This window comes from Schistocerca americana, chromosome 3 (assembly GCF_021461395.2).
Source record: "Schistocerca americana isolate TAMUIC-IGC-003095 chromosome 3, iqSchAmer2.1, whole genome shotgun sequence".
Lineage (NCBI taxonomy): Eukaryota > Metazoa > Arthropoda > Insecta > Orthoptera > Acrididae > Schistocerca > Schistocerca americana.
Window position 1 is genome coordinate 333,626,905 of NC_060121.1, and position 12,007 is coordinate 333,638,911.

Here is a 12,007-nt window from a genome sequence, read left to right on the forward strand (position 1 = left end):
CAGAACTGCTGTTAGCCTGGGAAGAGCCAGCCATGACAAAACTCTCCCATCTGGTGTGCAAGATGTATGAAACAGGTGAAATAACCTCAGACTTCAGGAAGAATATAATAATTCCAATTCCAAAGAAAGCTGATAGTAATGTGTGAAAATACTGAACTATCAGTTTAATAAGACACGGTTCCAAAATACTAACATGAATTCTTTACAGAAGACTGGAAAAACTGGTAGAAGCTGCCCTTGGGGAGAATCAGTTTGGATTCCAGAGAAATGTAGAAACACGCGAGACAATATTGACTCTACAACTTTTCGTGGAAGATAGGTTAAGGAAAGGCAAACCTACATTTATAACATTTGTAGACTTAGAGAAAGCTTTTCACAGTGTTGACTGGAATACTCTGTTTCAATTTCTAAAGGTGGCAGGAGTAAAATACAGGGACCGAAGGGCTATTTACAGTTTTTACAGAAACCAGATGGCAGTAATAAGAGTCGAGGGGCATGGAAGGGAAGCAGTGGTTGAGGAGGGAGTGAGACAGGGTTGTAGCCCATCCCTGAAATTATTCAGTCTGTATATTGAACAAGCAGTAAGTAAAACAAAAGAAAAGTTTTGAGTAGAAATTAAAGTCCAGCGAGAAGAGACAAAAGCTTTGAGGTTTGCCAATGACATTGTAATTCTGTCAGAGACAGCAGAGGACTTGGTGGTGCCGTTGAATGGAATGGACAGTGTTTTGAAAGGAATGTATAAGAAAAACATCAACAAAAGCAAAACAAGGCTAATGGAATGTCATTGAATTAAATCAGGTGACGCTAAGGGAAACAGATTTGTGCAGCAAAATTACTAAGGAAGTAGAGAGGATATAAAATGTAGGTTGACAATGGCAAGAAAAGCATTTCTGAAGAAGAGAAATTTGTTAACTTTGAATATAATTTAAGTGTTAGGAAGTCTTTTCTGAAGTTGTTTGTGTGGAGTGTAGCCACAATATGGAAGTGACACATGGATGATAAACAGTTTAGACAAAAAGAGAATTGAAGATTCTGAAATGTGGTGCTACGGAAGAATGCCGAAGGTTAGTTGGGTTTATCACCTATCTATTGAGGCGGTACTGAATAGAATTGGGGAGACAACTTACCAAAAGAAGGGATTGGTTAATAGGATAAGTTCTGCGACACCAGGGATCACCAACATAGTATTGGAGGGAAGTGTGGGGTTTAAAATCATAGAGGAAGTCCAAGAGATGAATACAGTAAGTAGTTTCAAAAAGATGTAGGTTGCAGTAGGTATTCAGGGGTGAAGAGGCTCGCACAGGATAGTATAACGTGAAGGGCTGCATCAGTCCAGTCTTTGGACGGAAGACCAGAACAGTGCAATGTGAGCCATAGTTTCTTATATCTTATCTTGGTGGTCCTTATGTGTAGTAGAATCTTTCTGCAGTCAGCCTTAAATTCCAGTTCTCTAAATCTTCTCACTGGTGTTGCTCGAAAAGAACTTTGCCTTCCCTCCAGGGATTCCCATTTGAGTTCTTGAAGTGTGCCCATAATTGCGTGTTGTTCAAAGCCACCAGTAACAAATCTAGCAGCCTTTAATTCGACTTGGTGTGGATCCCAAACATTCGGGCAGTACTCAAGAATAGGCCACACTAGTGTCCTATGCGGTTTGCTTTACAGAAATCTCCCAGTAAACCAAAGTCAACCATTTGCCTTCCCTATTAGAATCCTCAGATGCTTGCTCCATTTCGTATCTCTTTGCAAAGTTATGCACAGATATTTAAACAATGTAACTGTGTCAAGCAGTACACTACTGATGTTGGTTTGTTTTTCCTGCTCATCCATATTAACTTACATTTTTCTACATTTTGAGCTAGCAGCCATTCATCACACCAACTAGGAATTTGGTAATGGAGAGAAGTGAAGAGAGTAAAAGTTTTAGATGGAGACCAAGGCTTGAGTACAGGAAACAGGTTCAAATGGATGTAGTTTGCAGTAGTTTGGCAGATATGGAGAGGCCTGCACTGGGTAGACTAAAGTGGAAAGCTATGTGAAATCTATCTTTGGACTGAAGACCACAACAACAATTATTAGCATTACAACAGGATGAACTATGTAGGCTAACAGAGATACTCCTCAAAACAGCTAAAGAACAGTGCTCATTCAATATCATTATTCAGATATTTGTCTTCATAGAATTTCTGCCATTCTCTACCTCCACAAAATCAGTTTTTGTAATGTTCTGGTCTCAGAGAGTGGGGAGATCAAAGGGGCAGTGTTTATTGTATTATAGCATCCCTGAAAGTAAATTTATCTTCTTGAATGGGGCCAAATATGAGGAAGTTCGGTCAGTATTGGTTGTCGAATCAAGGTTCATCTACATATATACTTCACAAGCCATATTGTCGTGTATCATGGAGGATACATTGTGCAGTACGACCTCCCCTCACCCCACTCCCCATTACCAGTCACAAATAACACATGGAAAGAACAACCACTGTTAATAAGATTCTGTATAAACTAGAGATTGTTGGTGTTACCAGTGCCCAATCACTGTCACCGTAATACGAGGTGCATTCAAGTTCTAAGGCCTCCGATTTTTCTTCTAATTAACTACTCACCTGAAATCGATGAAACTGGTGTTACTTCTCGACGTAATCGCCCTGCAGAAGTACACATTTTTCACAACGCTGACACCATGATTCCATGGCAGCGGCGAAGGCTTCTTTAGGAGTCTGTTTTGACCACTGGAAAATCGCTGAGGCAATAGCAGCACGGCTGGTGAATGTGCGGCCACGGAGAGTGTCTTTCATTGTTGGAAAAAGCCAAAAGTCACTAGGAGCCAGGTCAGGTGACTAGGGAGCATGAGGAATCACTTCAAAGTTGTTCACGAAGAAACTGTTGCGTAATGTTAGCTCGATGTGCGGGTGCGTTGTCTTGGTGAAACAGCACACGCGCAGCCCTTCCCGGACGTTTTTGTTGCAGTACAGGAAGGAATTTGTTCTTCAAAACATTTTCGTAAGATGCACCTGTTACCGTAGTGCCCTTTGGAACGCAACGGGTAAGGATTACGCCCTCGCTGTCCCAGAACATGGACACCATTATTTTTTTAGCACTGGCGGTTACCCGAAATTTTTTTGGTGGCGGTGAATCTGTGTGCTTCCATTGAGCTGACTGGCGCTTTGTTTCTGGATTGAAAAATGGCATCCACGTCTCATCCATTGTCACAACCGACGAAAAGAAAGTCCCATTCATGCTGTCTTTGCGCGTCAACGTTGCTTGGCAACATGCCACACGGGCAGCCATGTGGTCGTCCGTCAGCATTCGTGGCAGCCACCTGGATGACACTTTTCGCATATTCAGGTCGTCATGCAGGATTGTGTGCACAGAACCCACAGAAATGCCAACTCTGGAGGCGATCTGTTCAACAGTCATTCGGCGATCCCCCAAAACAATTCTCTCCACTTTCTCGATCATGTCGTCAGACCAGCTTGTGCGAGCCCGAGGTTGTTTCGGTTTGTTGTCACACGATGTTCTGCCTTCATTAAACTGTCGCACCCACGAACGCACTTTCGACACATCCAGAACTCCATCACCACATGTCTCCTTCAACTGTCAATGAATTTCAATTGGTTTCACATCACGCAATTTCAGAAAACGAATGATTGCACGCTGTTCAAGTAAGGAAAACGTCGCCATTTTAAGTATTTAAAACAGTTCTCATTCTTGCCGCTGGCGGTAAAATTCCATCTGCCGTAGGGTGCTGCCATCTCTGGGACGTATTGACAATGAACGCGGCCTCATTTTAAAACAATGCGCATGTTTCTATCTCTTTCCAGTCCCGATTAAAAAAATCGGAGGCCTTAGAACTTGAATGCACCTCGTAGGACCTTCAGCATTCACCATTTAGCGTTTCATTAGAACACTATGTACTATAGAATAGTTATCATATTTTTATTGCTTTGATCTTGATAATGATATAAATATGTACAAAAATTGACTGTAAGCCACTTGACATTCACTGCTGAATAAAGCTGCCACCAGACATGGCTGTGTGTTGTGCTTTTTAGCTATATACTACATATCCATGCTGTTCTACAAATTTTCTTGTGTCATTTACCCATCTTACATTAGGTCCTTTAGTTATATCTTAGAATCCAGACAAGAATTACTTTGTATAAAAAAGCTGTCATTTATTTTTCCACTTCAGATTTACAAGAATCCAAATTTGACATGACAAGTCAACCGAGAAGGTTGTATCCTAAACACCCATCGCAAAAGACTTCATAACTGAGAACTTCGTTGGGCCATCAGTCAACCAATTGTCTGGCTACATATCCCACCCAACTACATTTCATTTTCATTACAGTCAAAATTATATACTTGTAGGGGGTTCATGACTCTAGTGTGACTGTGATATTTGCAAAGGACCACAAGCCTTTGCAGTAGTATTTCTCTCTTTTGTGCTGCCGGTCCAAGCTCTGCTTGTCCTGGTGATCCCAGGATTCTTGAGCAGGGAACTGGCCTGTGCCACCAGTCCTCTTTACCATAACCTCCAGGAATTTTTCAATGACCGCTGTTGAACACAATGAATAAATTTTAAATGTGAACATTTTAGGTTAAGCTTTAACGTGACTGTTATTGACATTAAATGAAACAACAAGTTTACTGTTACCAGTGACTGGTAACAGTAAACTTGTTGTTTCATTTAATGGCAATGAATAAACTTCATATGTCACAGAGAAAGGGGTTTTGCCTTAACCATGTAGACTGTGAGAAAGTTAGAAATTTCTTTCAAAACACCCTCTATATGTAGGTGTGCTATGTGCTGATTGAATGGATGGCTGCTTAGGTAGCTAATCTCAGGAATCTGCTTCACCTCAGTTGTTTAAGTCGTAGCCAGGCAAGTGAGATATGAGCTGTATAGATCCTTAACTGTTTGAGGCACAATATGATCCTCCATCTACTAACTAAGATCACTCCCACCGTTAGATCAAGGTCTACGAAAACTGCAGAAGTCATCTGATCACAAAACTCCAACAGTATGTATGATGGAGTATGGACGTAGAGACTTGTCTCAACATCCCCATCATAACAAGGATGGAAGGGAAAGGAGAAATTTCTCTGGGGTATGGGTGCCAACTTTCAGTGAAATTTGCAAGAGTGTAGGACTGACTTAGAGGAGTTAAAATTCCTAGTGCAGGCAGAACCTGTCTATATATGTCTACAATATGTCTATATATATGAAGTCCTCTGACTGCATTTGCTGAGGCATTCAAGCTGTTGTGTCGGATGCTGTGGGAGTCAGCACCAACGCAAACAAGGAAGCAGAGAAGTTGCGATGGCCAGTGGTGGGAATCAAAAATGATCTGTACATAACACTTGCAGATTAATAGAACACTTTATTTCTAAAAAGGAAAGAAAAGTAAGTTAACTTTTTGTTATGGGGTGGCTTGATATGCTCCCTTGTGTCCGCTACATGCAATTACTTTTACACTCTATTACTACTCACAAATGCAGGCTAAGCATCATCTTTCTGTTACTCAGTAGTGATGCTCTCGAACTCTGCAACCGAACTGGGGCTTACCTGCAATGGGCAGCTTGTGAAGTCAACATTTACAGAGGATGCTGAACTCTCTCTCCTTGTAGGTATGGCAGTGCCTGCTCTTCAGAATCAGGACCAACAGGAAGGAGAGAAAACACATCAACATTTGCAATCTTCAGCGTGGCCCAGTACAAGATTTCGTGCTGATACTGTGACAGTGACAAAGCCCAACATTATAGCTTCTGAGTCATGTGTGGTGGAACAGGTTTGGATGGATGAAACAAAGACTGAAGTGGCTTATGGTCTTACGCTAGGTAAAACTTCCAACCAAACAGATAATGGTGAAACTTTGTCATGCCATGGATAAGGGCAAGCACTTCCTTCTCGATTTGAGTATAGTAGCACAGCTCCAATCCCACACAAAGGAGTGTTCACTGCCAAAACCACAGGCTTAGCGGGATCAAAATGAACAAGGCATTTGTCACTCAACAAGGCATTTTTAAGTTTCTGGAATGCATCCTGACAGTCTTTGGTCCAAACAAAAGGCACATGCTTCTGGCACAAACATTGCAACAGAGCCACTATCTGGGCTGCATTGGGTATAAAGCGGATATGATATGTCAACTTTCCAAGAACTGGCTGCAATTCTGTCATGTTCCATGGGGCAGGAAGGTCCTGGATGACCAGCAAATGTGATTTAAGGTGGTGAACACCTTGACTATTAATAACATGGCTGAATTTCAGTCTGAAAAAAAGCAAATTTGTCCAGACAATACCTGAAACCTGCAGCTAAAAGTACTTGAAAAGGTGTACAAAGGTTACTGATATGTTCCTTTGGTGTACGTCCTGACACCACAATATTGTCCAGGAATTCGAACAGCTGGAAACTTCTGCAGTAAGCTGTTCTAAGTAGCGTTGTAATATGACAGGTGTGGAAGCACTGCCTAAGGGCAAGTGCAAAAATTTGAACAACCCTAAATGTGTGCTGACCACAAACACTTTCTGAAACTCCACATCTAGTGGAATTTGCAAATATACATCGCTTAGGTCAGTTTTTGAAAAATAGTGGCCCACACCAAGCGTGTCTACGAATTCCTTACGGCAAGGCAACAGGTAAATATGAACTATTGTTTGTGGATTCTCAGTGGATTTAAAATCAACACAAAGACAACGTCATCCAGAAGGCTTTGGTAAGATTGATTAGCCTGGACAGGAGCAATAACACCATTGTCTTGCCATTCTTTAAGTTCACAATTGCAACTTTATCTCTAACTGCATGAGAGAGAGGACACGCCCAAAAGAACTTAGGTTGCAGATTGTCCTTCATAGTAATGTGCAGCACAAAATTATTTGTGCTGCCAAGTTCTTCAGGAAATAAATCAGGAAACTCCTCAGTCAATTAAGTAACACTGTTACTGTTACCAGGTTTGCATGTGGTAGTTGGTCACAAGGCCGTACCTGTTTGTCACTTTGTGTTACTCTGCAAGTGGGAGCTACGTCAAAGTTTTCCACATCACTCACACACGAGTCCTGATGTTCAGTGATTTGTAACACTTATTTCAAATTAGGATCAGAAAGTTTGAAAATTTGTTCTCGAATACTACTGTCTGACGTATTGTATGTAATTGCATCACGAATCATTGCATCATTAAAGTACTGTCTGCAGCTTCATTGAAAATGACACTGTTGTGTCAAACCCTGAAGTTCAGTGACCCACTGACATAATGTCTGTTCTGGTTTTTTCCGTAATCAAAAGAACTTGTAACGAGCTGCAGCAACTTGTACCTGATCCTCATAATACTTAGTGAGGGCCGAAACTAAGTCTTCAAAAACTAGCAAATCTGTCCTACTAATTGGGAATAGCTTAGCGACTCTGTTGGATTACAAGAAATAAGAAAGTTTCACAGTGCCTTGAAGTGTAGCACAATGAGTGACTGACTGAGCATACCACTTATTCCATTCCCCTTGTTGTTCATTGAAAGCTCGGAAAGGTTGAATGCATGGGGGTGGTGCTGTGGATGTGGCTGGCTGTGGTGGAGTTGACGCAACAGCGGCTTTTGCATTAATAAGCTGCAGGACTGCCATCATCACCTGCTACATTTGATGGTTCTGAAACTGAATAAACTGAATTAGGTTAAAGTCGGCAGCAACCTGAGGTGTAGGCTCAGGTGACTTAGGAGGCAGGTTAGAGGCCATTTTAATGAGAGGAGGCCGGCAACAGATTAATTATAAGCAATATGAATGCACAAATAGTGAAAGCGTTGCTGCTTGTCTGCAAGAAAGAACACAGTTTGTAGCAATGCTCCTCTGGAAGAAAAGAGAAAAATATTAGTGACACACTATGAAGGAGCAGTGAAGAGCGAACCTGCAATCAGCGGTGCCAGATTTTGTGTCTGGTGCTGTTGAAGTCAGCACTGGCACAGACAAGAAAGGAGAGAAGTTGTGATGGCCAGTGACCGAGCGAGGTGGCGCAGTGGTTAGCACACTGGACTCGCATTCGGGAGGACGACGGTTCACTCCCATCTCCGGCCATCCTGATTTAGGTTTTCCTTGATTTCCCGAAACCGCTTCAGGCAAATGCCTGGATGGTTCCTTTGAAAGGGCACGGCCGATTTCCTTCCCCATCCTTCCGTAATCCGAGCTTGCGCTCCATCGCTAATGACCTCGTTGTCGACGGGACGTTAAACACTAATCTCCTCCTCCTCTTCCTGTGATGGCCAGTGGCAGGAATCCAAAATGACCTGTACATAACACTTGCAGATTAGTGGAGCACTTTATTTCGAAAAAGAAACGCAACATTAGTTAACTTCTCATTATGAGGTGGCTTGGTGTGCTTTCTGTGCCTCCATGCAATTACTTTTACACTCTATAACTACTCGCAGAACACAGGCTAAGTATTGTCTTTTTATTACTCAGTACTGATGTCTTGGAAGTTTGTGACCAAACTGCGGCTGACCACCGATGGGTGGATGGTTAAGTCAGCGTTGACAGGGGATGCTGAACTCTTGTCTTCCTAGCTAGGTGTGGCACTGCCTGCTCTTTCCATTGGCATGTGAGTCAGCACCTTTTTGATGCCATTTTGTGGTGCAGTGCTGGTTGGTGTGCAGCCAATGGTGTAGGACTACACACAAGCATTGTAATAATGACACCCTCAGTGGTGAAAGGGTGACAGGTGTAATAGTCTTACAGGTTCCCACCCATCAGAGCTATAGTACTTGATACAAGGCACGATTATATCTGTTCATATCCCATGTTGTTTCAGTGTGCAAAACTTATCTAACTTCTCATTAACTTGAAACTTCCTGGCAGATTAAAACTCTGTGCCGGACCGAGACTTGAACACGAGACCTTTGGCTATCGCGGGTAAGTGCTCTACCAGCCGAGCTACCCAAGCACGACTCACACCCCGTCCTCACAGCTTTACTTCTGCCAGTACTTCGTCTCCTACTTTCCAAACTTTACAGAAGCTCTCCTGTGAACCTTGCAGAACTAGCACTCCTGAAAGAAATGATAATGCAGAGACATGGCTTAGCCACAGCCTAGGGGATGTTTCCAGAATGAGATTTTTCACTCTGCAGCAGAGTATGCGCTGATATGAAACTTCATCTACATCTACATTTATACTCCGCAAGCCACCCAACGATGTGTGGCAGAGGGCACTTTACATGCCACTGTCATTACCTCCCTTTCCTGTTCCAGTCGCGTATGGTTCACGGGAAGAACGACTGTCTGAAAGCCTCCGTGTGCGCTCTAATCTCTCTAATTTTACATTCGTGATCTCCTCGGGAGGTATAAGTAGGGGGAAGCAATATATTCGAAACCTCATCCAGAAACGCACCCTCTCGAAACCTGGCGAGCAAGCTACACCGTGATGCAGAGCGCCTCTCTTGCAGAGTCTGCCACTTGAGTTTGTTAAACATCTCCGTAACGCTATCACGGTTACCAAATAATCCTGTGACGAAACGCGCCGCTCTTCTTTGGATCTTCTCTATCTCCTCCGTCAACCCGATCTGGTACGGATCCCACACTGATGAGCAATACTCAAGTATAGGTCAAACGAGTGTTTTGTAAGCCACCTCATTTGTTGATGGACTACATTTTCTAAGGACTCTCCCAATGAATTTCAACCTGGTACACGCCTTACCAACAATTAATTTTATATGATCATTCCACTTCAAATCGTTCCGCACACATACTCCCAGATATTTTACAGAAGTAACTGCTACCAGTGTTTGTTCCGCTATCATATAATCATACAATAAAGGATCCTTCTTTCTATGTATTCGCAATACATTACATTTGTCTATGTTAAGGGTCAGTTGCCACTCCCTGCACCAAGTGCCTATCCGCTGCAGATCTTCCTGCATTTCGCTACAATTTTCTAATGCTGCAACTTCTCTGTATACTACAGCATCATCCGCGAAAATCCGCATGGAACTTCCGACACTATCTACTAGGTCATTTATATATATATATATATATATATTGTGAAAAGCAATGGTCCCATAACACTCCCCTGTGGCACGACAGAGGTTACTTTAACGTCTGTAGACGTCTCTCCATTGATAACAACATGCTGTGTTCTGTTTGCTAAAAACTCTTCAATCCAGCCACACAGCTGGTCTGATATTCCGTAGGCTCTTACTTTGTTTATCAGGCGACAGTGCGGAACTGTACCGAACGCCTTCTGGAAGTCAAGAAAAATAGCATCTACCTGGGAGCCTGTATCTAATATTTTCTGGGTCTCATGAACAAATAAAGCGAGTTGGGACTCTCACGATCGCTGTTTCCGGAATCCATGTTGGTTCCTACATAGTAGATTCTGGGTTTCCAAAAACGACATGATACTCGAGCAAAAACATGTTCTAAAATTCTACAACAGATCGACGTCAGAGATATAGGTCTATAGTTTTGCGCATCTGCTCGACGACCCTTCTTGAAGACTGGGACTACCTGTGCTCTTTTCCAATCATTTGGAACCTTCCGTTCCTCTAGAGACTTGCGGTACACGGCTGTTAGAAGGGGGGCAAGTTCTTTCGCGTACTCTTCCTGGGGGATTACAACTGTGTGCCGGACCGAGACTCGGACACGGGACCTTCGCCTAGGCTGTTTGAATCTCTGTCCGGCACACAGTTTTAATCTGCCAGGAAGTTTCATATCAGTGCATACTCTGCTGCAGAATGAAAAATCTCATTCTGGAAACGTCCTCTAGTCTGTGGCTAAGCCATGTCTCCGCAATATCCTTTCTTTCAGGAGTGCTAGTTCTGCAAGGTTCGCAGGAGAGCTTCTGTAAAGTTTGGAAGGTAGGAGATGAGGTACTGGCAGAAGTAAAACTTTGAGGATGAGGTGAGAGTTGTGCTTGGGTAGCTCCATTGGTAGAGCACTTGCCCACGAAAGGCAAAGGTCCCATGTTCGAATCTTGGTCCGGCACACAGTTTTAATCTGCCAGGAAGTTTCATATCAGCACACACTCCGCTGCAGAGTGCAAAACCTCATTCTTCTCATTAACTTGTTAGTAATAGATTCTCACAGACCTCATTCTAGAACTCCTACCCACCATTTTGTCCTAAATATGCCAATGTATGAAATGTGCTTTGGGGGGCTTCTCTATTACTTGCCTGTGGAGCCTTGTTGTAGAGAATCTCATAGTATGAAACTGAGTATGCTACATATTTATTAAAAGGTACAGTTCAGCACCACATTGGGGATGTTCTCTGCAGTAGGCCTCACTACATGTGCTCCTTCCCTTACCTTATGGAAATGGTGTATGTTACATTCCAGTGACTATTTTTCTTTCTTGACCTTAACAAAGGGAGCAGTATCTGATTGATGGTAGCTGCCAAGTCTGAATTCTGAGCTACCAGCTAGCTTTGACAGAAGATTTTGACAGTGTGCTGGTGTATGTGGTCAATGTTACAGATCATTCACAATGATCATCCATTCTGAAGTCGTGCCTCATATTTTAGAAGAGTTCCTTGGTAGAACAGTGGTGTCAATTTACTTTAAGCAATAGGAGCGCAGCACTGTGAAGACTGAAAAGCAATTGATCTGCAAGAAATCTTGTAATGTTTTGGAAGGACAGGAAAAAGACCTATAATGAGATTTTCACTCTGCAGCGGAGTGTGCGCTGATATGAAACATCCTGGCAGATTAAAACTGTGTGCCCGACCGAGACTCGAACTCGGGACCTTTGCCTTTCGCGGGCAAGTGCTCTACCATCTGAGCTAACGAAGCACGACTCACGCCCGGTCCTCACAGCTATACTTCTGCCAGTATCTCGTCTCCTACCTTCCAAACTTTACAGAAGCTCTCCTGCGAACCATGCAGAACTAGCACTCCTGAAAGAAAGGATATTGCGGAGACATAGCTTAGCCACAGCCTGGGGGATGTTTCCAGAATGAGATTTTCACTCTGCTGCGGAGTGTGTGCTGATATGAAACTTCCTGGCAGATTAAAACTGTGTGCCCGACCAAGACTCGA

The 12,007-nt window shown here is 43.0% G+C and overlaps 1 protein-coding gene across 1 annotated transcript in view; it reads left to right on the forward strand.

Annotated features, from left to right (window-relative positions):
* Window positions 1-12,007, forward strand: part of LOC124605644 — a 51,119-nt gene that overhangs the window by 10,634 nt on the left and 28,478 nt on the right. The gene's annotated exons all lie outside the window — the stretch shown is intronic.